This window comes from Vicugna pacos, unplaced genomic scaffold (assembly GCF_048564905.1).
Source record: "Vicugna pacos unplaced genomic scaffold, VicPac4 scaffold_20, whole genome shotgun sequence".
NCBI lineage: Eukaryota > Metazoa > Chordata > Mammalia > Artiodactyla > Camelidae > Vicugna > Vicugna pacos.
The window spans coordinates 82,369,682-82,395,926 of NW_027328741.1; the positions used below are offsets into that span (position 1 = coordinate 82,369,682).

The 26,245-nt window shown below is 41.0% G+C and overlaps 1 pseudogene; it reads right to left on the reverse strand.

The window, feature by feature from the left end:
• Positions 1 to 26,245, reverse strand: part of LOC140693693 (thrombospondin type-1 domain-containing protein 7B-like) — a 175,321-nt pseudogene that overhangs the window by 109,686 nt on the left and 39,390 nt on the right.

Sequence of the window (26,245 nt, forward strand, 5' to 3'; positions counted from 1 at the left end):
GTGTTTCAGTCGCTTGCCAAGTGTTTTCCATGCATCTATCCAGTCCTCCTAACAATCCTAAAACCCAGTTACTCTCATCATTCCTATTTTGCAGGTCAGAGAACGGAGGCACAGAGAGCTTTTGTGCCTTGTCCAAGATGCCACTGAAGTGATAGAGAAGACTTGAAACCCAAGCAGTCTGGGTCCGGAGCATGTGTCCTCACCTGCTGCTCTGCTTTGCTGCCCTGGCCCCCGCCCCCACCACTGCCTTGTTCCTATTTCTTCTGATCCTTGAATGCTCTCAGCCAAGTGTAAGAACTGCGATCCAATACAATGCTAATCCAATCATCTGGGTTAGTGTCTTAGCCACAGGATATGACAACTGTTCCCAGGAAGCAAATGTCAAAGTTAGGATTCTGGCCCCTAGAGAAAGCCAATGAGGACAGAACCAGCATCCTGGGCATATGATCCATGTGGGTTCACGCAGGCTCAGTGGGGCTCTGACTTAATGTTCTGTTGCAGCTTAAAAATCTTGGTAATTTTTGAGCCAGGCACTCACAATTTCATTTTGCACTGGGCCCTGCAGATTATACTGCTGATCCTGATAAGAACAGACACTGATAACGTGGTGAGTTAGTGAGAACCTCTTTGTCTTTGGGTTCATTTTACTCCTTGGAAGCACACACACTCAGGTGACCAGGAAGGATTTGCTCCATCCTGGATCCATTCTGCCCATTGCTTACTGTGTGTTTCTCTCTTTGCCCTGAAATCCCTTGAGAGGGTTTATATAATCACCCAGTTATGAGACCTCCAGTGGATGGGCAGAGAACTCAGTACATATCAGGTCATGAAGACACACTATGAAACAACGTCGAGTTATGGAAATTTAGACACTTACTTATAATTCTCATTTACTTTTATTCAAGAAAGCAGATTCTCTTCATTTCTTGGTCAGATAATTGAACAGCCTCATACTTCTTTCCAACGGGTTCCAGCGCTGTCTAACCTCATTATTTTCTGTACTATTTTTTTCTCCTGAATCACAAGTCTGATTCTATCACACTCATGCTGAAAATTTAAATTGTCTATCAGAATTTCAGATAATGTCCAAACTTCTCAGAGTGCATAATCTCTTCATGAGCTGGCTCCTGCGTGTCTTTCTAACCCTATTTCTTATCTTTCCCCCATATGCCTTGTGCATCCTAAGTATCACAGGCTGCCTGTAATTAGTTGAATCAAAATGGATACTCGCACCGCCAAGCCTCTTTACAAGCATGGCCTTCTCCATCTTTAAGTTACTTGGACCCCATGTACTTGGAAACTCCCGATCCACCAAATCCTGCCTCCTCTAACCGCTTACCTACAGCGAGACATCCTCCTTTGGCTGCTTAATACCCTGTGCACATTCCTGCTGTAGAAAGAATACACTTACACACTTGAATACCCTAATGAAAAGCCACTTGATTAAAGTAACCTCATCTTACTCATCTTCATGTTCCCAGTGGTCGGCACAAAATTCGGTACAGTAAGCCCTATGCAAAGCTCTACTCAATGACTGATACGTTCATCCATTGTCATCCCTTCAGTAACCATTTAGGCACTACTGCATGGCAACCACTATTCAGCACATCTAAAGGCACAGTGCCAGTTACGTTCCAGCTGGGAGACTGGGCAGTGCCAGGAGGAAACCAAACCAGCACAGTGATAAGCAAGAAAGAGAAGCGGAAGGAGGTGACATCTTAAGGTGGTCAGAGAATGACTCTTTGAGGTATGACATCTGAACAGAAAACAAAGTCCTGATCAAAAGGCACCCAATCAAAAGCTTGGGAGAAGAATACTTCTGGGAGGAGGAGCAGCAAGTGAAAAATCTGAGCAAGATAGAATGAGCTTGGTCAGAAAGGAGGCCAGCAGAGCTAGAGGAAAGGAAGAGACAGAGGGTGGCAGGACTGAGTTCACAAGTTGCTTGGCCAGAGACTGTCAGGAGGCAGCCCTCCTGATGGTTCCTGCCATGTGAGTGGAGACGCATTTCCTCCGCCTTCATCATCCCTGGACTCCACCGCCTCCCTCACTTGTGGTCCAGGAAGGACAAGTGACACCTAAATCATGACTTTGGGAGAAGGGAGTGGACATACTTTCCCTTCTTTATCTTCTCTTTCTCCAGGACACATCTGCTCCGAGGATGCAACATATTCTGATCTGTTTGCAGCCACGCTCATTCAAGGTTTTAGTCATCCAGCAAGGCCTGTGACCAGGTAGCTAAATCTGTCTAATTCTGGGGGTGAGAATCAGCTGATATTTTGATCTCCCTCTGCTTTGATGTACTCAATTGTCACCGAATTTGGGTGATGGGTGGGAAATGGGTAGGAAAAGACAGACTTCCTCAAAGTCTAAGACCCTGTGTGTGCTGGTTGGTCATGTTATTTCAGATTCCATGCAATGTATCACAATATAAATTTACTAAACTCTGACTATTGTTCTGCTAGAAGAAAGTCTCTCTCTCTCTCTCTCTCCCTTTTTCCCCACACATATGCACACACACACTTAAGTATCTTTTGTTTATAAAAATAATTTTCACGGCTTGAGCTTGAGTACTCATGGATCATACAACTTAGAAGGAACAAACTAAGAAATGAAGGACAAACAGGGTGTGATCACACTGAGCTAGCCTCTTCTTGTAGGAAAAGAAAACTCGAGGAAGCAAGCTGTCTTATGATGCTCCATGTTATATTTATCCTAAGATAAGCATACAGAGTCTCAGAGAGGTTAACTGAATTTCAGAACACAGCTAAGAAGTGGCAATGCCAGGAGTCCACCATAAGGGTGTTAAGATTCTAAAGGTCACGCTCCTTCCACTACACATAAACAAATTAGAGAGAAGCTCAAGACAGAATAGAATTAAATGCTAAATGGGATGCAATCAAGCATATCAGCTTCAAAATTGTTGGAGTCATTCAGCAGTGGCAGAGGTATCATTGGCTCAAACTAGACATGAACATAGACTTTCATTTGCTTTTCCAGATTAAAGAAGTTATTAATAAAAAAAAAATCTTGTGACTGAATTCATGCAGTCTACACTCCTACTTTCGTTACCATCTATAAGGTCTCAAATAAAGTTATGATAAGGGTACTTTAGATGTCAGAGCAAACGAAATTTAACTTGGAAAGATCTCAAATAACAGAGAATTTGTCATTCCTAGCATACTTATTTTGGGATATTTTCTTCCTTATCAATGAAAATAAGTCATTCAGTAGCTGCTCTCTCTGAAACATCTCCATGTAGTAACTTAATTTTGAAGAAACTTCAAGAGATTAGCAGGATATCCAGTGACAATCTTTCTATTAGGGAGCACTTATAAGTTGTTTATCTAAGCTGTCAGCAATCTACTTCATTTTCAGCATGGATTTTAATATCTTTCTGATTTGCTACCATACATAAATTATTTGATGTTCTTATAAAACCTGTAGTTCCAAAGTGACATATTAAGATCCCAACATGTAACACCACCTCTAACCCAAAGCTTTGTTTTAGTAACACAAATTAAATAGTTTATAAATCCACCATCATATTAACTAATCAAATGCATCAGAAACTTCCTAAAACCACTCTCTGATTTAAAATCACATTAAAATTGGAGCAATGCCAAGGAAGTGAAAAGGAATTAATTTCTTCTTTTTAATTGCAGAAAATTATTTAATTAACCTAAAGTAACACCCCAGCTAAATCAAAACTAATTTATTCTATGTCTTTGTAAAAAGTACACTGAAAGGCTAAAAGTAAACCCCTAATTAGAATGAGTACCTTGGTTTTTGAAAGGCAAATCATTCACCTCTATAAGCAAATAAGGATTATAGTATGTCGCAGTGTATTGCATGCAGAGATTTCTAGAGATAGGAGAAAGAAACCAGCCAGAAGTAGAAACATTTTGAAATGAAAGAGCATTTACATTCAAAGAAACTTAGATTTTTGCCACCAAGACTAAGAATAAATCATTAGAACTATCCATGTGAGCCACGGGGTTTATTTATGCTAATGTGGCCTGACTGTTGAATGACGCAGATTAACAGTGCTTTAAAGCAACTTTTAGATAAAAACTAGAAGGGAACACAGTGGATTTTAGGTGTAAGAGACAGAACCCCATGCTTCAAATCTACATTTGTTTATTTTGATTGCTTGTTTATTTATTTGATTTTTTTAAGACAGCCAAGACAATATTGTTCATGATAGATTTTTGTTTTTTTTGGAGGGGGTTTGCAGAAGAGGCAATTTGATTTATTTATTTATTTATTTATTTTTTTAATGGAGGTACTGGGGATTGAACCCAGAACCTCATGCATGCTAAGCATGTGCTCTAACACTTGAGCTATACCCTCTCCCCTATGACAGACTATTGACAGGAATGACAGCACAGGCACTTTGATACAAATTCCAGTGCACACAGACTCCACTTTTTGTTTGAAGTAAAACCTCTGGCCCAGATCATGCACAGGGTGACTGCCTTCTTTTTCCTCCCAGTGTCTGTTCTACCTGAAGTGTCACTCCACTGCCTTCCTATTCCCTGGAGCTTCATTTCCCTTTTCTATCTTTCTGTTTAATTGACAATAGCGCTCTTCCTAAACCTAAGCTCTTGTGGTGGAAGGATGCTGGCAGCTTCTGCCACACCTCCTATAGTTCAGCACCTTGACGGACTGATGGGAACAGAGGGAGGAAGGAGGTCAGGTTCTGAGTTCTCTCCCAGATTGCTGAGCAAGGGTGTCCTGGGGAGGTCAAGAGCCACTGCCTTGACCGGAGCGGAAGGCCCCCACAGTCAGTTCCCGCTGCTTCCTGCACCACTGCCCGTCACCTCCAGATGGGTCCTGACCTGAGGGGCTGATCCCTGGGCTGCTGAGTGACTGAAGGACCTGACCCAAACCCGGCCACCAGACTTTACTTGGTAAGTTGAATAAAGATCCCCAAAGGAAAGGAAGTTTCCGTCGGTGTTGGGTTCTTGACGTAAAAAGTTTGTAGATTTCGGACTAGACAGCCATTGCTGCGCCCCATTTCTGCTGGTTATAAGAGCAGAGATTCAAAGGAAGCCCATTAGAAGGGGCAGGGCAGCAGGTGCACAGAGAGAAGCAGAAATGGGAGGAACCACACTGGCTCTGAGAGCCGGAGGGAGAAGCCTCAGTTTCTGCTTAACTTTCTAGTTCCCATATGCCCGCAAACTGTCTTTTCCTTATTTTTGGACATCTGTGAGATTTCCTGCTATAACCTCCCAACAAGCCCCTTTTTACTTAATGTAGCTTTGTAAGCTTTGTAAAAAGACCTTTGATCCTTAAAAGCCAAAACAGACTTGGTTAGAACAATATAATAGACACACATTACACATTTCTCAAAGAATCCATTGGCACATCATTAAATTAAAATTTTCTACAGTTCAGTGGTTCTCAAACTTTAATGTGTCTTAGAATTCCTAAGGCAATTTGTTTAAAAACGCAGATTTGGAGGCTCTGATCCTGACTTCAAAATCAGAATCTCTTAGGGTTTTAACAAGAATCCCAGTTAATTCTGAGCTGGAAGCCTATGGGCCACACATTCAGAAAATTGCTTAAACTAGTCTAAGTTTTACCCTTGGATCAATCTAGGCCACTGAAAAACGGCATGTGACCAGAATTTTGGATTTCAACATTATACCCTTTAACTGTATATTAAAAACTCCAGGAAACCCATCATTGCATTCGCTACAGATATACGGCCTCAGTTGTGAGTGCTGTTGCAATGTGGAGCTCTGGTAGGAACTGCCTTTCAGGAATTAACAATTGAATAGTCTTTGTTTCCCATACAATACTTATACGACTTCACTGAAATATTAATAACCAAACAGACTGACTGGATGAATGAATGAATGAATGAATGAAAGCAATGGAATGTGTTTCCCTTTTAACCACATTTGCCAGGAAACCAGAGACAAATGTGAATCTCTAAGTCCCACATCTTCTACTGCCAGCGTCATAGTGTGATGTGGAGGAAATTTAGTTGTAAAGGCAGATCCTCTTCCCTTTCAGCAGTTTGTTAGGTGTGCTAAAGCAAGTAGGTTCTAACTGGCATCCATTTTGTCTGACACAACTTCACTGAATTCTATTCTGTCTAAAGTTCATTACTAGGCACTTCGGGGAATGAAAACTGAAAAGGTGTTAGCCCTCCAGGACTTTGTGTTTTTACAGAGAGACACAAAACACACTAACCAATAGCTAGACTGCAAGCCATTCAGAAAGGGTTATGAGACTCTAGAGTGAGAAGTGGTTATTTCTAGCAGGAGGATCAGGATCAGCTCTGCAGAGGAGGCAAGGATTTTACATCTAATAAGATGGGCAACCAGCAATGGTGAGGAGAAAGACATTCCAGACAGAGAGGAATTCTGATTCTGCCTTCCTACCTTTTCTCCTAGCTCCCTGAATTCCACAAAGCACACATTGTACTTTGTAACTGTATATTCATTTAGGTAATTCTGTGTTCAATGCCTCTGTCTTCCTCCACTGGCCAGCATTCTCCCCTATGGAGGGCTTAGTGTGTTCCCCCACCACTCTGCACATATACACACGGTACCCAGCACAGTGCCTGAAACACAGTGAGTGTTCAGCAAATATTAACTGCTGAAGGAGTGGTTAAGAGCTTAGGATTCCACGTGCTTTTGCCATTCATTAGTTTTGCAACCTTGGGACCCAGAACTAAGCCTCTATTTCCTTGTATGGAAGATGAGATTATATAGTCCTTTTCAAATAGAGTTAACAATTAAATAGGACAACACATATCAATAAATTATAGACTGCTTCCGTGTCAACCACTGTATGGACTAATATTTGCTCTGAAGTCGGGGGGGTAGGTAACAGCAATTAAAGTTCTGCCCTCTGAGGAACAGGTCTCCTTATAACCCAGCAGTGCTCTTGCATGTCTGAATGGTCATCAGGTTATCATGAAATGTTCTAAATTTCCTTTCTTTTTGCCAAATCTGATTTCTTGGCCAAATCAAAGCCACCTCATACTGGGTTTTAATAGAGATGGGCAGAAGGTGCCAACTTTAAAGGGAAAAAAAAACCACATGGAAGGAAAACATTGAAAGAAATTAAGAGAATTTCATCTTTTTTTTTTTGTCCTATGTATGAATTGAAGGCAAGTATCTTTTACAGATTTTATCAACAGAAGCCCTCAGTTTGGAAGAGGTATGGGTGAGAACTGTAATTTCTACCAGCCCAAGTGTTTGTCATTTCTCCCACTAAATTTTCAGGAATATTTATTGAGTACTGAAGCAATGTGGTGATCTATGGGCTATAAATCATACACTAAAGGGGGCCCATCCCCCCAGTGGAGCCTGTGAAAACAAAGGCACCTGTCCTCTGCATGTTAGGCTGCGCTTGGGATGAATATGTGAGATACACATCTTATTTTACTTAGTTGTTTTTTGAACACCTGGTAATAAAAATCATCCAAAATTTATAGAGGTTGTAACTTAAATTTAGATTAAGTCACTTTCTCAAGGAAAGTCACTAGATCATTATATCGCCTTCAACACCATTTGGGGGGCTGGTGCTCCAGGCCCCACATCCTGATACTCAAACACTTTAGACTCTCCAGTATTTGGATGTAAACTATACTCCACTCTCCACTTCCCAGGTGGACAAAAATACAGATGGGCCTGTGTGGAGAAGGAGGAGTCCACATGTCCTTGAAAGGGTTAAGTACAGAGAGAGGCTGATGCCAGTCTGCCTTTGAGTGGGAGAAATTCTGAAATCCAGAATAAGTGATTTTGAACCGATCTGACATTCTGAATGACCAATACCTTTCCCCCTAATTGGCCTGGATGTGCTGAACAATCTGTTAATGCTTTGGCTTCACCTAAATGGAAGCAAGACCTTTCAGAGTTAGAACTGGTCACGCAAAAGATGTGGATTTCATTTACTCATTCATTCAATGACAATTACTGAATGTCCATTATGTGCCAGACATGGTGCTAAGCACTAGATGTTCGTTAGTGAAAGCAGAAGATCTCTGCCCTCTAGACTCTGTAATCTGTTCAAGAAAAATACACACATGGAAACAAGTCTCATAAGACCAGTACATGGACAACTAGCAACTGCAAGATACCAACACAATAGAGGACAAGTTCCCTGACCTTAAGGCTCTTAAATCATCACCATCATCGTCTTAACATAATAATAATTTTCTTGTACTTGGCATCCTGCTATGTGTCCCATTCTCACTGAATCCTTATAATTCACTATGAATTGGGTGCTTTTATTAGCCATTTTGAAAAGAAGGAGGAAACTGAAACACAACATTTAAAGTGAGTCTCAAGGGACTTGTATGGCAAAGATGGGATCTGCACCGAGGTAGTCTCGCTTGAGATTCCATGTTCTTCATCACAATAGCACACCACTCGGGCATTAAAAAAACATTATTGTCTTTGATACTGGAAGCTCATGGTGTAACTCCAGGACCTTTGACACAGGAGCAAAGGATCCCACCAGATGAAGCTTCCTACCAATTCTCAACAGCAGTTTGCCTTTGGCCTTCCTGTTACCATGATGCTGCTCTGCAGCCTGCCCTTAGAGATGAAAGTTAAAGGAACTCGATCAGCCTTAAATTATTAAGAATGACAAATAATTCATCATTAGCTCCATGGTTTCTAGCAATTTACAAGAAGAACTATTTTGAATATACCACATTTTATCTAATAAAGTGTCTAATAACTTTTCCTCTTTACGTATTTTTCCCTTCTAGGGAAGTGGTATACATATCTGGGAACCATTACAAAGTATCCACTGGCAAAGAAAAGGGGGATAAGGGTATACAAACAAAACATGAGTGATCACGAATTGATGATAATTTTTACTTGGTGATGGTTACATAGGAGTGTGTTCTATTAATCATTAATATTTTTACATTAGTATCGTAGTATTTGATGTATGCCTGGAATTTGTATTATTAAACCTTGACAATATAAAGTGAGCCTATTTAAAGACAGCCTGAGAGAAATCTTGGAAAGTCAGTACTCATTTGTGACTTTAAAGTAAAAACACTAGATGTCATAGTTATGAGATCAGCAGCCAAGATAATTAATTTCCAATACTAATGAGGCAAACAATTATCAGCAATCTCCTAGAGGAGGCTAAAATGCACGTGAGGATATCTTGTAAATTATGAAGCACTAAATGAGTGTTTCTCTTGCCTGCTGACTTGTAAGAGTCACTTCTGGCGAGTTTTAATATTGCAAATGTCCCTCCAACATGAAGAGACTCTAACATGGGATGAGGTGAGTCTGGGACATCTGTGCACTGAAAAAACTCCATGATTCTGAGAAACTCTACAATTAAAAAACTGTTGCCATTATTAAGCAAACAACACTGGATACTTATGCAGGCATTTGACTCACAGGTTGAAGGAAGATTAGAGAAAATAGCAAGAACATCACCAAAAAATGGTTCTTGGCCATTTGACTGATTTCTTACTGGGACTTACAAATTGGAGAGTCCACCACAGGGCCACAGCTGGAGAGTTATCTGATTTGCTTAGAGGAATGTGGGTCTACCATTAATCCTTTAAAGAGAGACTCAGATGAAGAGGAGTAAGAAGACAGAAAGCTGGCTATGAGCTAGAGACTGTTCATGGCTTGAGAACACTTTTAAGGGGTAAGGATTTTGATCATGAACCCAGCCAGGACCAAATAAAACCTGATACAACTCATCCATTGCTAAGACACAAGTCACTCCTGGTACACTCTGCCCCTGGGAACCACCTTGGCTTTTTGAGAGCTTTAGAACGGAGCTGGTTTTGGATTCACATAATCAAGTGATTCCCTGATCATAACAAAATACTATAAAGTCATAATGCCTTGGAGGAGGACCCACTGGGGATTAGGAATGCAAACTCATCACAACTTTGATGAATCAACCCAAAACCACAGCTGCAGAAAGAGATCCTCCCTTCTCTTTAGTGGGGGGGGTGCCACCTGCTCAGGCCCACCCTTCTCTTGATCTCTCTGTCTGGGTTAAACCATTTCCCTCCACCCCACACCCCACCCTACCTGTGTCCCCACATGCTGGTCTGCCCCTATTCTATGCTTTTCACTTTGTAACTTTGACAATGTCATTGCCTTGTTCAAAAATGTCTAACTAACCCCACCCCAAACTGGAGCTTTGTAATCTACACACAGTTGTCACCTGGGAGCCTGGAGAAAGGTATAATGCCAAATTCTGTCCAGGACTACTAAATTAGAACCTGCATTTTAATAAGATCCCCCGGGGACTTATAGCAGCATTTAAATATGAGAAGTACTGCTTTAAAATGCTATTTCCCAAATTAGCTTTTGAAGGACAGTCTCAAAAATAGAGAATCAACTGCCTGGATTCAAAGCCACACTTTTCTCCCTCATTAGAGGACATCTGTCCATTCAAAAATACTGAGTGACAGCTCTGCCCCATGCTATCCTGGGCTTACAGGACTTAGTGATAAAGATGACACAAGTGGTCCCCGCATTTGTGCACGTACAATCTAGGAAAGGTGACATTAACAAGGGAGGATATGTATGGGAGTGTCAGAAAGGGGGTGTGTAGGACGCTGTGGAATGACCCAGTTAGTGAGGCGACTAGGGGAAGAGGGGCAAACGTAGTCTGAAAGATGAGCACATTGTTCCCGGAGAAAGGCTGCTACAGCAGGTCCCTGCGGACGTACAGGTTGAGGGTGCAGGAAGGAAGGGCAACTTAACACAGCCAGCCTCACACCAGGCAGGTGCAATGGCCTGCCAGGTACCTACCGAATGCAAGGCAATGAGTGCTCTAAGTATTTCCCTTATGCATAGGTGTGGTTATTAACCCTGTTTTACAGATGAGGAAACTGAGACACAGAGAGAGTAAGTAATGCATCCACTGTCACACAGCAAACCTTGGAGCTCAATCCTGGCTGTTTGGCTCCAGTGTCTGTGTTCTCAGCCATCACACTCTACAATGCTGGAGCAAGAAGCTGAAAAACAGGCTGTATGTCCAGAGTTCAAGCAGTGTTTGCTCATGGATCTATGATCCACTTTTATTTTAAGGGGGGGAGTACATCCCCCTTCAGGGACGGCTTCTTACAACACACATTTTGGGAAACAGCCCACAGTTACTGAACCTGAATTTCTAGCCATGTAGCCCAAAGTCTGCATTTTAACAACGCTTCCACATGATTCAGAAGCAATAAAGCCTGAGAACCATAGGATTAGAGCTACCATTTCCTCCAATAATCTCCTCCCTCTCATAGTCTTCCCTAACGAACCCATGGTTATTTAATAATATATTGGTCCCCGAGTATAAACTAGACATGTGGGTGAATAGGATGGAAGCAGAAGACTGGAAGAAATCTAAAAATTGAATTTATGCTCTGCCAGGTCCCCTGACTGCCAGGGTGTGAAGAGAATCATCTAGGTTTGAAAAACTGGAGGCAAAAAGAGACCACAGAGGCTTAGAACTATTTTCACTACAATGCCAACCATTTAAATAACTAATTGAATCTCTGAAAATGGGAGTAAGAGCTAAAACTGCTGGAAGAGCAGTTATCTCGCATGGCCTGTGATCCCTCCATCCTTAGGCGGCACTGGACGAAGACGCTCACACAGCAGAGGGAATTTTCCTGAATGTAGATGCATACAATAGCGGTAGCTGAAGTAATCTCTGGCCACTGGGGCACATGGGCTCAACAAAACTAATATGCCTTCTTAGGTGTCAGGGGACCCTGACAGCTCAAAACACCAATATCTGGCTGCCAGCATGGGTATTCTTTTTAATTCAGTCCTTTCCTCTCTTAAAACCATTTAACAGAGGCATTATGCTAATCCCCTATGAGGAAGAAACGAAAAGAAACAGCTGAACTTCAATAAACCTCTATTAGCATAGATTATTTGATCTTCTTGCATTTTTCCTATATATATCTTTAAGAGCTTGAATGTTTTTCAGATACGTGACTACAAAAATTTCAAAAGCCAATCTCCTCCTTCAAATGGTTCAGAATAGAGATCACAGCTTTTCCATCCCACTCTGTCTGGAAACGACCTTCCCCAGGTGACTCAACAAATCCTGTTCCTCCGGCTCAATTACTCTGAATTTTCATTCTGGAAAATAAGTGCTGGAGGGTTTCCAGAAGAGACTGCTATCTCCACCCCTCAAAAGATCAGATAAACATTCCACTGTATTGTCAAAGTTCTTCTGTATTCAGTACATTTATTTCTGATTCCATCCACAGGCAAAGTTCACTGGATGCTACTATGTTAATTCTAGGGCAGAGGGTCATTTAAGAAGAGGAAATGGCACAGTTAGAAAACCTTCATACAGGCACCCCCCAAACCCATTGCAATCTAAGACACTGATTGATGATATTCTTCAAAAGCAGTCACTACCAGCACCCCCCACCCCCGTCCATCAATGAGAAGGGCTTTGAAGCAGCAGACAGGTCTATGTCAATGCTGGCCACATTGTCATGTCACTCCCATGAAGATGTGTGAGTCAGAGAGCCTTTGGGGGATCCTAGATGCACAGAGCCAGAATTTTCCAAGGAGAGGAGTTCAGTGCTCTCGATCTCTGGGATGGGTTCTCTCTTCAAAGAGCTGCATGCTTTCCTCTCCTGGAGATCTTCCAGGGGGCTAGAGCAGCGATGCACTGAGAGCCACGCCCTGCCCGAGTACACGGCTGTCCAGACAAGGCCAGAGGGGTGTGGATGTGAGTAAGTTTGCTTCGAGCAGTAGGGTTAATACTCTTCCCATCCTTCCCTTTCTTGGGTGTAACTTTTCTTACTACGGCAATGGTAAGATTCATAGAACCGAGGCTGGGGTCTGAGGCTAGGGGAGAGGGACCAAGTTATTAACTCTAGGTCTTAGGCCAAAACGGAGCTCTGGAACTAGTTTCTGTGTCTCCACCTGGACTACCTCATCAGGGGACTGAAATAAGTGGGGCGGAAATACTGGTTCTAAGAAAGTCATTTTATAAAAGTTTTCCTGTGTGTTTATTGGAACTTAGGTATTAAGCCTCCTGGATCACAGCCCTCCAAATACATCCAGGGGTACAGAGCATCACCATTAAAAGGAAAGAAGTACCTACCATATATTGCCAATTTCCTTACCTGTTCAATACTTTTTAATGTATCTGCCTCTTTTCTTCCACAGGCTGGAATATAAATTCATCAGTGACACATGCTTAGCGCTTAAGGCCCTATATTCTAATGAAGATGCCTGGAGTCAGGCTCTAAGTACAGGAGCCACAGATAAATGGGATGGTATGGATGTCTGATGGGGGACCACGTGTGAATGGCTGATTGAAATGCCACAACGGGGTCAACAGAAGACGAATACTTCTGCAACACACACCCGAGGCACTACGACATGTAAAATTGATCATGTTTTCCCTGCCAAGTTCTGTGGGAACTGGAAATCTAAGACTTCATCTACAAATTTTACAACCCTTGTTCCCAGGGTGACATGCAATTGGAAAAGACAGGAGCTTCTGTTCCACAGTCTCTGGCATATTTATCAGTGGGGAAAGCAAGCAGGTGATCAGGAAGGAGAGAAAGCATCAAGGGAACAGCGTCCGCCTACCTGGCTGGCACAGCCTTGGGCAGGGCGTCCACTCGCTGAACACGGTCACGATACAGTCTTTCTTGCACAGGAGACAGGGGCGTACTGTTTTGGGCCGAGTAGATTCTGGGCATCTGCCAACATGAAGAGAACGCATCAGTGCCTCCTGGAGAAAGTAAGCAATTTAACACAGAACCATCGGATTTCAGAACTGAAATCACTGAGACCTTTTATAGAGAAGGGAGAGAGACCCAGGGAGGTGAAGTTATGTGCTGTGCCCAAGGCCTCACAGCCAGAGGGAGAGCCTGAAGCACACCTCACCTCTCTTGACCCAGAAACCAAAATTCTTTTCACTAGACCAGAAGAAAAAAAAAAATCCCTGAAGCTAATGTAAGACAGATGCCAAGTGAGTATCTCCCCGTCAGCATGAATTCAAGGAACACTTGATTTTTTTTTTTTCAGAATAGACAAGATTTAATTTTTTGAAAAGTGTTTTATTCAGGAATATATCAAATCAGTGATAGTGTACGAGGTGACACATGGGTATATTGGGAAACAAAAAACATTGACGACCATGCAAAAATACTGCACACCCCGATACTCAACACAGGTTTAGAATTACTTAAGTAATTGACAGGTGTCTCTTTAGAACACGTAAATTGATGAGCTGGAGTCAGCGAGACATAAGTGGAGTATGTTTGCTTGCAAAGAACAAATATACGGACTAGCATTGACAGGAGAAACATCTTAGTTCTGTTATGCTGCAGAGAATTAATGTACTGTTCATACTTAGGGGGACCGGAGTCAATGGACTCATCGTTACTTGGAAGAACTGAAGTCTCAGAACATGGCAAACAAGATTCTGTTTTTATTTGCATGCTTGTTTGCTTATTTTCAAGAGTACAGAAGGCTAAAAACCACATTTATTATCTTCTAAAACAGTGCCATGCCAAAAGGAGAACAGAAAAGCACTCTGCAACATATGTCTGCATCTTTGAATTCTGTTTCCCGTTAAGCTTCCTATACAGCACAGAGATGCATTGCGTCTAAAGCTTAACAGCAGGAAGTCTGGTACTAGATGTCAGTGGTGAGTAAGTGCTTTGCCTACATTCTTTCATTTATCACTAATGACAGCAGTGAGAGGCATTATAATCTTCATTTTCAGATGATAAACTGAGGTGCTGAAATAATAAGTAATGGACCCAAAGCCACATGGAGACAGAACACTTGAGAAAAATAACGATCGGAAAAAGAAATCGCCTGGCAAATTCAAACAGACAATTGAGACTTCCCAGTAGAAGAGAACAGAAAATTGAAGAAGTAAAATTAACAAGGAAATCATGGATTCAAATATCGTAGAGCTGATGGAAGGCTGGCAATTCAGAGTGGAATGTCTACCAACTGTGCACAAAATGACCAGCGTGCAGACACAAAAACTGTCCAACTGGCAAACAGCAAGCCAAGGTAAGAGGAGAGGTAACAATGGCTGGGGGAGGTGAGGGAGAAAGCCAGGTCACCTGACAAAAAAGGAGACTCTCACTGAGGCCAAATCTTGTCAAGGTACATAATTATAAAAATAAAAACCTATTCTTAGTTTTAAAACTTTAGAAGCAATACATAGACAAGACACGAATTTGGCTGTGAACAGAATGTACACAATATTTTTCTTGTCACCGTAAGGTGAAGACACAGTGGGCGCAAGATGGGAGGTGGCAGGGGAGGGAGGCTTGGATGTCCTCCTCCAACAAAGCAGGTCCTCAGAGAGCCAATACATATAAATGAAATGAGAAAGTTCTAAGTAAATTAATCAAAAATGCAAACATAACCAACCAACAGAGCACCAACCAAAGGAAGAGGAGTCAAGTCAGGAGAGGAGTGTAAATGGACATTTTAAATTGATCAGTGAAGAGATATATGAATGATACATGAAAACTACACCATTTAGAGTAAGGAGGTAAACATCGGAAAGGGGAGGGAGGATGAGGATATATCCTGGCGCTTGCCTGCACTGACATAAAGACACAGTGGAGACAGACAAGAAACTAGCAGAGTGGCTGCCAATGGCAGGACAGGAGGCGGGGAGGCGGGGGATGGGAGCAGAAGCGGTAGAAGGAAATTCATTGTCATATATTAGATGTCCCTTTGTATTTTGTTATAACTTGTGAACCACATGAAGGCATACCCCCAAAAACAGAGAGAGAGAGAAGAGAGGGGAAGAAAAGAAATAACTATTAATAGTTAATAGAAACTACTAAAGTGGTTGTATTTGGGATGTGGGATGCTAAACGTAGTAGATTTCCATCCTCAGTCCCTCTATATTGTTTTACTTCCACTGTGGTGCTTATAACAATGTAATACTGATAAATTAAAGTGGAAATGTATATATGCACAGAAAAAACTGCTCAATAAATTGCTAGTGGTCTTATTAATAATCATCCATAATATACATAAAAACTACCTATTAAGTAGTTGAATTCAATGAATGCAACAATGGAATGAAAAAGTGTCTTTAGAGAAAATAGTATTTAAATAATACAAACTATTCTGGTATGGTAGACTTATGTCATCCTTTGACAGAGATAGCAAAAAACACTAAACTCACTCCCAAGTCCTTTACTCATACCCTGAAGTCTACTAAAATTTAATTGAACTGCTCTTTATTCTGTCTGCTCTCCAATCTCTCCTGGTATGTGGCTGGAAATGGAAGGACAACTTCCGGTGTGCTCAGTGGGGCGGCAGGGCTAGGGGTGCACAGACCCAGCCAGGACCCACTCATATGTCCACAAAGAGCTCAGAAATGCCTGTGCTGCTGGCTTGGCTTCAGGTGCTCTGGAGAGAGTGGCTAAATCTGCAGGCACTTTGTTCACTTCCAGTTAGGAGCAGCTGTTCATCTTTTTTGGGAAACCAATATTGCTTATGTTTATTGACACTTTGTTAGCATCACACACCACAAACACTCAACAGGCCTAAGGTCAACTTCGTAACATGGTCCTCTTTCTCTGTGTTCTTCCCCTAAGTCCACCAGTGAGAAAGGTAAAATCCCCTCAAAGGCATATGTCAAACTCAGGTTAGACTGCTTTTATCAGGTTAGATGCCATGAACAGAAGGCTTTCCTGAAATGTGATTGCTGGTCTGAGAGGAGCCAAGTATTTTCTTGCCAGTGAAACTGTCTTTCTGTTCATTTTTTCAGCCAATAATGCAGACGTTTTCCTTAGAGATTCAACTTCCTCTTCCTCCTATTTATATGCTGTCTAACCCCTTCAAGGACCATCTCATTTCCAATTTCATAAATTTCCTCTTAGTCTTCAAAAATATTCTCTTCGACCATTAGCAGCTTATGTATCCTCCACTTCTAAAAACTATAATGTTTATTCTCTGTATCGTTTATTGTCACTGAATAAGAAATAGCTTTTGACATCTTTCATGCTGCTGGTTTTCTGGGTATGTGTGTGCACAAGTGTGCATATATGTGCATACTTTGTACATACACTAATTTTGATGGTAGGATTCCATTTTATATCATAACTTAAAAATGCCAGAAGATCTTAATGCATTGCATATATTTAGTAACAGGAAGTGAGTGACTGAATAGTACTTATGCTGTTGGAGCCACAAGGCAAATCCCTGGGAATATTAGGCACATTTATCCAGCCATCTCTGAAACAAAACTGAAGCCTTAAAAACCAGGGAAACACACAGAGTCAGTTTTTAGTTAATAAACACATCATGGCTCCTTGCCTTTTGCCAAAATTCATACTTCCTACTCTCCTGTAACACTCTGATCCTTGATTGGAAGTACTTTTGATAAAAGGATGAGTACATTTCATTTCAACACATACACTTTCCTGGACTTGTACTGGAGTATTCCATGATGATTGCCTCTTGGCGTCCTATAGGTTTCAGTTCCTTATAATCACTGTGCTGAAATGCATCAAATTGAGCTACAGAGATCTGCCATTTTCCAGTTATGTGTCCACAATCATGGTGCAGACTCAGCGCTCCAACCCCTTCCCTTGAGTAGTCCTCCAACCCAGGAACTGCTGTACCATCTCAACCTGCCAACTTTTTCAACAGGAAATGTGTAAACGGAGCTCTCAATTACTAGATCTCACAAAAGGGCCCGTGTTTTCATGTTAATGGCAGAAAGTACCTTTTAGGACCTTTGGAAGGCTTTGAGTTATGGGATTTTAATCTTAGTTATTATTTTTTTGCACATTGCAACTGAAAAAAAAATTGAGTAGTGAAACAAAACCAAACAAACGTCCCAAAATATCCCAACAAGCTCTCACTCTGTGTCAGTTGTGTCTTAGCTAGTCCTCATTTTCTTTTCTTTTTTTTTTAATGGAGGTATTGGAGACTGAACCTCATGCATGCTAAGTGCTAAGCACGTGCTCTATCACTGAGCTATACCCACACCCCTAGTCCTCATTTTCTGATAAAATCAATTCTATTACTCATACAATGGCAACCTATACAATTACGTGGAAACCAAAACACCACCCTAGGGAAGCAAGAACTTGCTAGGAATTCTGTACATCCCAGTGCAGTGGGTTTAGGGCTAGAGCACATGATGTTAGCCCATCCAGTCCATGGAGACATGCTTCTTTCTCTCTACCCTGAAGCCCACTCTTTCTTGAGGATATTTTCCTCTTCCCTTTCTATTGCCATCACCCCCACCCCCAGGATTTCACAAAAGGGAGGGGATTTTTTTCCACTGCAATGGCTTTCACATCAAAAAGAGCAAAAGTGTATTTTTCTGAAAGGACAGAGCAAAGGATACTTTCTACCGCTGATCTTCTATCTCACTATGTGCTCCACTGGATACTAGGTATTATTTTCTTAGCTCAATTAATCTCATTACCTCAAGAATTTTAATTAACTTTTCTTAAGTCAATGCAGGCTTCCCTTGTTGAGCAGGACTGTTTGGAGACATACAGTAAAAACTAAAACTAGGTTGTTAAGTCTCCAGCCTCATTAAAAGTGCAAAAAAAAAAAAGTATGTGTGTGTGTGTGTGTTTTAGGGAAAACATATGTGCAATTAATTTTCTTGTGTTGGAAAATCAAGCAAAACTGGAGGTTATTCATTGTCATGATGATATTTTTAGTCTCACGTAAATTATCAAACAAATGCATATGCATTTGTGAATTGTGCTTTAAACTATAAACTGTTGGCCCTGTGATTTTTCTTCTGACAAAATATCATTAAGTTAACCTTTGAATAAGCTGATGGGCTTAGAGACTTTATAAAAAACTGTCATTCATAGTAATCAGAAAGCCAGACAAGGAAATAGGGGTCTGTTTGAACATATAATCCAACTTTTCATGTCCAAATAGTGTTTGAAATGTGATGATAATGTCTTTGGTAGCTGTCGGTCTCAATTCTAATGCTCCATTGCTAAGACAAAAAAATAAACTGCATTCACATCAAGTAGATTTTTCCTGTTGTGGTTCAGAGGTGAAACATTACCTGGAAGAGAGCTCATACTTCAAGTATGCTCAATTTTCTCATCACTGTAAAGAATAATAGTTTGCTGCATTTCATGTAGCATCCATTCCTATATCTAAGCTATACTAATTTTTATTTGGATATTCAAGCTAATATGTCACGCATCTTTTTTTCAGCAGTTGGAAATTTACATGATAAAAATGAACACTATCAAGGCTGCAATCCGTCTCAAGATAAAAAGAGTTCTTTTGTCTGCTTGGTATCTTTATAAGCCTTTCAGAATTTTACCATAACCTCATGAATTTGATTATGTCCTGAACCAAATGATGTGCAAACGTTATTGTCCATGTTTGGCTAAAACTTTCACTGACTCGATTGATCCGCATGGTGTTTTGTTACCACCAGGTAAACTGAAACACACACTGGTGTAAACTGACATTCCAAAAAGTATCACAAGCAACTTAGAGTTAGATGCTAAAGCAGAAATATCATTTATGACTTAATAAGAGCAGAAGGACATACGTACAATCTGCACATCACACTTCGTGTCAGTCCCCTTAGCCAAAATTTATCATGGTAGATTTTATCTTTTTCTATTTCACATTTTTATATTTTTAAATATTTTATATTTTTTCTTAAAGCAAAGGATAAACATCAGCTTCTTTAATCTTCTACAATTCATATCTGTTCCATGTCAAACCCTGTTACTTTCCTACACATAGGTCTGATTCATTCATAAATTCTAAAAACGTTTATGGACACTAACCACATGCCAGACACGGTGCTAAAATCTGTGGTGGCAACAGTGAAGATCATCCAACCCCAGCTTACTGGACGCCACATTTGGAAGGGGGGAGATTCAGTCTTCTTGACTATGCTTCACTTCCAGCCCTAGTTATCTTCTCTTGTATTTGCACAGCCATCTGCTCCTCAGATGCTCTAACACCACAGTATCTGGCCAGTCTGCCCTATTTCTGCCATCAGCAGCTCAGGTTCTATGACTTTCCTTATACACAACCCAAGCGGTTTCCATGGCAATGTGGCTAAGGCCCAGAATCCGTCATCATGGTGCCCCAAGATGAGATTAATCAGGTGTCTGAGTTGCCCATGACAGCAACACAAACTGGATGGAAGCAGGCATGAGAGCAAATGTAGTTGCCCAGGTTGCCAGGAAAGGCAGCTCCCTCAGTGGGGATGGGACCAGGGCTGGATGCTGCCAGGATTTGTTCTGCTTTGGTTTCTGCTTCTTCCTGAGCATCAATTTTACTCTCTCCTGCTTTTTCCATCAGGCGAGAGCACAGTCATGTCAACTTTCCACTCATACTCTCAAAGCATCAAGATCAGAAAGAAGAGAGGGTATCATTTTCCCAACTTAGAAATGCCTTGGGAAGAGCTCAAAGTTGCCTAGTTTGTGACCCTAGACCCAAGTTTGCACCAGCCCAGCCTGGGGACCCACACTGCCCCTGCGGCTGGAGTAGAGTCTTCCATCACTGGAAGGGGACTCATTCACATGTAGCCACTTGGAAATCTCTATGGCAGGCCAGTTACCCAGTCTCTGTACATGAGGCAGGTCCCTTACATTTTCTCTTCCAGGAGCCCTCCTGCATGGACTGCAGGAAGACTTATGTCTCCCCATTTGGTCTAAAGAAACTCCTCCAGCCAAGTGCTCTTTTTCCCTCCATCACTTGCAACTGTCCTGATCCTTGCTGATGTCTATATCCTAGTCCACATGTCCACATTCTCCTGCTTTTTTTTTAATTTACCTCTCCCTGTGCAGGGTATGGCATGCATGAGACTGTAAGCCTACTCAAGGGCAGGAATTAGTTGATTTAAAATGACCGTGTGGATTTACTCAGTGCAGACAAGAGCAGCGGGACCTAAAGAAGAGTGAACATAGCCCTGTATTTTCAAAGTGTGTGTGTAACCTACCTTCACATGGACCTTGTCTTTATGTGACTGAAAAAGAGTCAAAAATACTGATATCAGCTCTAGAAAATCTGGTTACTCAAAACGATTCAATACGGGTGGGCATTATATTTACTGTTATCCATTAATTAATGCACACATTACAACTTAGTAAATTGTCTACCTCTGGTTGAGGCATATTTTTTAAGTCCTGAAGAGTCAAACAAAGCAAAACAAAAATCTCTTACTCCAGCACAGATTGAGACATATTCAGGGCTTGAAAAATGCTTCTGACTGAAAATATTCAACTATGCCATAACCCTATGTACTTTCAATAAATTATCAATAATACCTTTTTGTCATCACCTGTCCCACATGACTCTTGACACAGAAGACCCTCCGTGTCTGAATGCCCACGCCACATGTCACTTCTCCATTCCAGCCAATGGTTGCATTAAGGGCAGTTACCAATGTGTCTTCAGAACAGGGGCCCCACGGAGCTGTCTCCCAGTAGAGTTGCAGACAAGAATGGTCATTGCATGAACGATACTCGTGGAGGGCCTGACTAGAGGGGCATGGCTTTCCACTTGCAAACACCAAAATCAAACAGAATACACAGCGGGCACTGGTGTTATTGCCATGTGGCTGCTGTTGTTACTGTCGTTCTTGTTTTTTGTTGTTTTAACTGTTTAAATGGTCTAGAAAGAGGGCCTTTGTGAAACAACCTTTCATTGGCCTGAGCCAAGTCACTCCATTTCCAACTTGAAGGTCATGGTTCTTTCGTCCTGAGGAACAACCTGAGAACAATACATTGCACCCTTCTCTCCCAAAGAACAGATAATGGTGCATGTCAATTAGATGTAAAAAATCAATTGATTCTACTTTCCACCTCTGAGTCATGCATTTCTGAGATAAACTCCAAAGAAATCTGCTTTTATCTTAATATTATTATGCCTACAGAAATTAGTCAGTTAGCTATAGTAACCCATGACCTTGAAGTGATATCAGGTCAAATACACACATACACACACATTACCTACATAAGCTCTTTCTTTCCTAAGAGAGTATTATTTTCTCTCAGAGAACCACTTTAAGACCTCTATCCTCCATCAAGCAGTGCATTTTACTGCTATTTGAGAAATTGAGAAATCTCAAAGTTTGGCAGGAGAGAGCCCATCCTTAAACTCAGAAATAATACCAGACAATGTGTTATCCACTGCCAGGCAGACCAGACAGATGTGCACCCTTACAATCCTGGGTGAGTCAGACAACCAAATTTCATGACTATCTTTTCTTTCCCATTTTTATATCCATGTAAAAACTGGTATTTACCTAAAGTCTTGACTTTTTTCCCCCTCCTCCTCCACTCTATAATGTTTTATTCAGTGGGCCAAATGCTGGAGAAGATCTATGACCTTGGTCTTGTTATTCTTGTTATTTCTTTTCCCCCATTAAATACTATTGACTTTTTCTCCCTCCAGAAGTATAACAGACAAGAAGAGAAAACAAATGCACTTTAAGAATATGAAAATCTTCCTTCATCTTGACCCTGGCCCCATTTCTTAGGACCACAGAACAGAATCTTGTTTAAAAAGTTCCTCAAAGCCAGTAGCCATACTACTGTACAGTTCCAACTGAGCTGTAGGCACACAAAGCCGAGGGAGGACCTGAAAGAAATGACACATGTGTCTGGAGACTGAGACCATCGCTGTAAGTGATAGGAAGAGTAGCTCCTCTCATTTGCTCTGATGTCACCCATTTACATTCTCATAGTACCATTTTAGCTTCTTCAGAGCCATTTCCACAGCCTTCATCTTTCTCCCTCTCACCACAGGCTAGCCTGACAGAACAGGAGATGAGGGCACACAAATCAGGTAGCCTACCAATATCAGTGGTGGCTCTTGTTCAAGAAGCCATGTCTCTTAACTCCTAATTTGGAACTTGTTTTACCAGACATATTCCAATTAGGTTCCCAATTGCATGAGCTATCTGAAGTGGGAGGTATATCAACCCAGCTTTATTTTTTTCCCCAAAAAAGTATTTCAAAAACTAACATCTGTCTGATTGCCACAGCCTGTATATAGGATGGGCTTAAGTAATTCATGTCGATATGGGAACCTGCAGAGGATCAAAGAGAAAAGGCACACCTGGAAAACAAACTGTTCATTTGGATGTAGAGAACAGAAGCCTTTCCTATTACTCACCTTCTCCAGCCAACGCCACTATAGTCCTCGACCTGGTCTGTTTCCATCTGAGTTTTTATTTGAACAAGACTGGGAGCAGGATGACCACTCTGTCCACTCACTCACCACACAGTCCATTCGGCAGGGAATTTCACAAGCTATCTGTTCAGGAGGAGGAGATGCTGGACAGAGACTCCCCGATACATCTTCTCCTGCAATCAACCAGATCAAGACAGATGCTGATGAATATAAAAACAAAGCCAGTCCAAGGAACTTTTAGGTTCATCACTGCCTGTTACTTCAGCTTAGCTCACAAGACGTCACCTGGTGTCTAAACCAATAAAGTACAGAAAAATGATTTTTTTAAGCCAGTCATAATATTTATGTCAAGAAAACCTGCCAGGAGAGAATTCGGCATTTAGAAAGGTAGATACAGCAGCAAAGCTGCCATTTGTCATCCTTCACAGGGACAAGTGGGCTTCTCCCAGGAACAGTTTAGCCATGGATGGCTGGAGACAGACAGGACTGACACATATTGACAACCACATGTAACAAGTACATGGTTTTCTGCAAAATGGGAGTCAGAGTAGTCAGTTGGCCTGAAAACCACAATATATGTTGAACAATCTATTCTACTCACTCCCCAAAATTATCAATCTAATTTTCTATTGAGTGATTTCACCTCCAAATATGTAACCTTAAGCAAGACTGTCACCACGATGATCCTTTTATGCTGTTTGTGCATAGTCATATATAATCCTAAACCACATGGAAATGAACCCATGGCTAAAATTATATAATGGGGGGAGGGTATAGCTCAAGTGGTAGAGTGCATGCTTAGCATGCACAAGGTCTTGGGTTCAATCCCCAGTACCTCCCCCAATAAACAAACAAACAAACCTAATTACCACCCCAAAAAATAAAAATTAAAAGTAAAACAAAATTATATAATGGATTTATACAAAAGTTGGAAGTTTCTCCTAATGCATTTACTATTCCCCTTTGAATGATGTGATGAATTATTCCAACCAAAGTATTTATATATATATAAATATTTATATATAATGTATATAAAAATAAATAAACATGTATTATATATAATAATATATAGCACATATTATATATATATTATATGTATATATAAAAAATGGGGGGATGGAGTTTTACAATTAACAGATGATAAGACTAAACTGATCATTTGTAAGTTGCTTTCCTGTATCTCAAATGATTACAATAAAAAATTTTTAAACTCTCTTTCAGGTTATTTATTCACTATTTTTAGAATTCAAATATTCCCCTTATAGATAACAATTCAACTCTTACTAACCCCTGCCCACCCCTACAGTTGCCACACAGAGACAGAAGACGTGAAGGAGAGCGACACCATTCATGGTTTGAAGAAATGCCGTGAAACGCGGAATGGCAACAACAGGGAGACGCAGCTTTGTCCATATGACTTTACGCCTGTGGAATTCTCCTGTCATAACCTGACACAAAAAATAACTGCAAAAAGGGACCAATACTTGTGCAGCATCTCTCCTGGGCCAGGCACTGTCCTTGTAAAATGCTCTTGGAGGCAGAAGTGACTCATCTTGTTTCGTAGATGATGAGTCAGTGGCTCTGGAAGGAAAACCTGCTCAGGGTCACACAGGCCTGAGTTGGGAATTAAATTGAAACTTTCTGACTCCAAAACTGAGTTTCCCCACTAACAATACTGGGTCTAATTCCAAGGGATGGATATTTCTTTTCAGAGGAAGTAAATAAAACAAGCTAACAGTGAGCCACACAGTCTGGGGGAGAAGACAGTCCCCTCCTAACATCTGCATTCATATTTGTAAATGAGGCCAGGCTCATTGCCCTTAAGGTACAAATAAAACTTTTCAAGCATATTATGAGAAGTAATAGAGATTCCAGCAGATAATCAAGCTGAAAGACCAGTTCCAACCATTCTCTTTTCAATCTCAATCTATTTTCAGGTTGAGTCCAAATTGTATAGGACATGCAAAGACACACACACACACACACACACACACACACACACACACCAATACAACTAAGGGGGGGGTGCCTTCCCAAGTACTATGTGGAAAGGCCGAACAAAATGTACAGACTAGATTGTATCAAACTCCAGTTTCCACATTTGTGACTATTATGAGCAAAATTTTTATACAAAAAGACCTTGAAGCAGTTTCTTGCTAAGAACATTTTGAGGAATAGGAGATATTGGAAGAGTTCTTATTTTAAAAATTAGAAGGTGAGCTTAGAAGTACGGGTTAAAATAGTAAAATCAGTCTCACTACTGTAAAGCAGTGGATGTTGAAAATGCCAACTACTATGTAAACTTCCTGAGATAGAAATGGTATGTGGTGGTTTTTAACCTTATTTGACCAATGGCTACCTTTTAGGGAGAGCATCTCTCCCAGAAATGGTATTTTATTGATATGTTTTGAGAAAACCCTGCCTTCAAGAGTTATAAAATTATCAACTACTATTTCATGAGCACATACCAAGTCCAAGGCATATAATGGAATAAATACAAGTGAAGATATTATTATTCATCTCCCAGCTCATGATTAATAACAGAGATGAGCTATAAATACATAAAAATAACACCTAGTCCAAAAGTAAATTTCAAGCTGCAAATTGATGTTTTAAACAGAGGCTGCTATGGTGGTTTAAGGAAGAGGAGGCTTTCTGAGGGACTAGCCTAAGAGCAGAAGGCTTTCAACAAGCAGAAGGAGCAAGGCTGAGAATCAGTGGCAACCAGGGAGGGCACTCCAGGCAATCCAAATGTCAACAAAGGTATAGTGATAGGAAAACACAAGGTATGTGGAAGACAGTTAATCCTGAAGCTGCAGGAGGAAGAGAGAAAGCCTGTATAGGAAGAGGTATCTGACATCAAATTTTGAAAAACTTAGACTGACACATGAATTTGGTTCTATTTCTGCCTTCCTTAAATTCCCAAATTTTCAGGTTTCCCATGACCCAAATTTAGCATCCTCCCCAGTCATCCATCATTCAGCACCCTTAGATTCACTTGGGGTGCTGGGATGATTTTTTTTAAAACTTAAGCTGTCCTATAAACTGATATACCCATTTCCACCATGCAGTTAAATGTCAATATTCCCACCAACATTCTGACAGCTTGTCTATACAGGCTA